Below are 2,937 nucleotides of genomic sequence, written 5' to 3'. Positions count from 1 at the left end.
GACAAGCCAGAAGCTTGTTTAAAAAAAAAAAAAAAAAAACCATGATGTTTTTAAAGTACTAAATTTTAAACAAAATTTCAGTTTTAGAGTCTGGTTCTCAGGTCCTAGGTGCTTAGTTTTAAACTGTCTTGCTAATCATGGTGACAAATCAAACTAATCAATTAGCTAATGTCCCAGGGCACAATATACACGGAGTGTGAGATTCATCAGAGTTTTCCTCATAGCTGCCAACCTTCTGGGCATCTTCTTGTCAGAGCTAATTAGAGCACTGCCTTTCACCTCGCAAGATGCTGACAAGAACACGCGCTGGAAGAGGAGGAGCTGTGAACGTCGTCCTTCTCCTGCTGGTTCCCTGTGCCAATCTTCTTCACTCTGAGGTGTCTGTGCTGCTCATCCATTTAAAAAGGATTCATTTCAGTACCGGGCAATGGTTTACCCTCATTCCTCCACATGCCAACCGACTAAGTCACGTAAACCTCAGCTTTCTCATCTGTAAAATGAAGTCACTCTCAGCTCCCCACGGTGCTGCTAATGGGATTAAATACACACAGTACAGCTCCTGGCATCAACGTTTATAAACTGTTTTCTACATCCCTCCTCACCCTCCAGGAGCCACTTTTCAGGTTAGATCCCGAGGAGTCTTTTCATTCCTCTCCATACTTAACTTTAAGCAGTGATTCCCAAGTGCCCCCATCCCAACACCCACCCCACCAGCAGCACCTGGGTTGTCATTCTGTCTCTCAGTCATGTCTGACTCTTTGCAACCCATGGACTGGAGCACGCCAGGCTTCCCTGCCCTTCACCATCTCCTGGAGCTTGCTCAAACTCAGGTCCATTGAATCGGTGATGCCATCTAACCATCTCATCCTCTATTGTCCCCTTCTCCTCCTGCCTTCAATCTTGCCCAGCATCAGGGTCTTTTCCAATGAGTCAGCTCTTTGCATCAGGTGGCCAAAGGACTGGAGCTGCAGTGTCAGCCCTTCCGATGAATATTCAGGGTTGATTTCCTTTAGGATTCACTGGTTTGATCTCCTTGCTGTCCAAGAGACTTTTGAGAGTTTTCTCCAATACCACAGTTCTAAAGCATCAATTCTTCAGTGCTCAGCCTTCTTTATGGTCCAACTCTCACATCCGTACCTGACTACCGGAAAAACCACAGCTTTGACTATATTGACTTTTGTCGGCAAAGTAATGTCTCTGCTTTGTAATACACTTGTCTAGGATCACCTGGGTACTTGTTAGAAATGCCAGTTCTCAGCTCAACTCCAGAACTGCTCAAGCAGAAACCAGGGGCTGGAGCGAGCACAGCAACCTCCAGGTGCTAAAACCTGAGACGTACTGGAAAAGGTGGGTCGCATTCTGGGGCACCCAGCAGGTCCTCAGAACAGGGACCCCCGACCCGTCCTGTCATCAACACCTGCTAACATAACAGGCTGTAAACTGCCAATCTGTCATAAACACAAACTTCCTACCTTTCTGGTTGTTTTCTTTAAACGTCAACTGTAGCACTTGAATAAAAAGTCTTAAAAAATTCAACCTCCATCCTTCTTTCTACAGCAACAGGGAAAAGAAAATCTCTAACTTAACCCGAGATTACTGTCCCCATATAATTATTTTTCCAATTCTCTCCGTAAGACTTGACACAAACACTAAGATCCTTCCCATCCATTCCAAAGAATATGAATTTAAGATCTGGTTAATCTAACTTTTCTCACAAGGAAAATACATTCTGGTTGTTGTATGTACATGTTTATTGTTGCTGTTGTTGAAAAACCAAATAGTCCTAGGTTTTGATGCTTCCATGAATTCAGCAACTGGAATGTAAGAAGTGGCAGATGCCCACAGGGAGAACAGGGCCAAAACCGAACTCAGCTGACCCTCTAGGGACTCTATAGCCCTGACCCCGCCCTGGAACAGGCTGTATTTCTGAAACAGCTGTCTCACTGCAAAAACAAGACCCTCTCCAGCACAAACGTGTGGCACTCAGGAGCTGTAAATGATTCCAGATCAGGACACTTCTGAGAGTGACAGGGAGGGTGCTATTAATAATCCTGCCAGGACAGCAGGTGGGGCCGGGATGTGAGATCGTCACCCCATCTGTCGCGTCTGCCTGAGCCCAGTCATCTTCAAGCTCTTTTTCCTGAGGTGTCCAGACATCTAACTGCAAGGCGAGGCAAGAGTGATGTTTATAAGCAGAACTCTAGAGCCTGATTCTTCGATCAAAGGCTAGACCTCGCATGGAGGGGAGCCCTGGACAGGCTCAGTGCAGACCCGGAGAGCAGGTGCCTGGCTCAGTTATCACTGTGCCCCAGCACCTCTCGTCAGGAACTAAAGACAGCAGGTGCTCAAGAAAGCAGCTCAGAGCCTGAATCAAGGCTTCCTGCTGTATTTCCTTGACTCTAAAAGGTAAATTCCTTCATAGTTTCACATTTGAAATCAGAGTGTGTTGTTTTATTATCAACCCTGCTAAGGTAATTTCCTAAGAAGTGTTACTGTATCACTAGTATGTCTTACATGTGTTGGTGCCACAGGATTGAAAGACGCAGTGACTGCCTATCACCCCAGATTCATAGACATGTTCACGATACTCGTGGGATAGAGACTTGTGACAATCTCGAGGCGACAACTCCTAAAGGGAGGCACTGTTTCATCTAACACTACCAGCGCTTCCCTGGCCTTAAAACTCTTAAGAGAAAGACTGGACCTTGCTTCCGTAGGCCATCCTCTCTCGGCCCCTCCCCCAAGTCAATGATACCTTCTTATGAATGCGGCCAAGAGCCTGGAATCCGATCAAGCAGAGCTAGTGCAAATCCCATCTGTGCGGTCCAACTCAGTGGGTGCCGACGAGGACGGTCTCCAGGCAGAAGATTGGACGGAAGTCCCCGACAGGCTTGTGAGGATCTTACTAAGAGCCCCCAGCGGGTGCCAGACCACTGC

The sequence above is a fragment of the Bison bison genome, unplaced genomic scaffold, assembly GCF_000754665.1.
Source record: "Bison bison bison isolate TAMUID 2011002044 unplaced genomic scaffold, Bison_UMD1.0 scf7180017864375, whole genome shotgun sequence".
NCBI classification, from domain to species: domain Eukaryota; kingdom Metazoa; phylum Chordata; class Mammalia; order Artiodactyla; family Bovidae; genus Bison; species Bison bison.
This window is presented reverse-complemented; position numbering follows the sequence as displayed.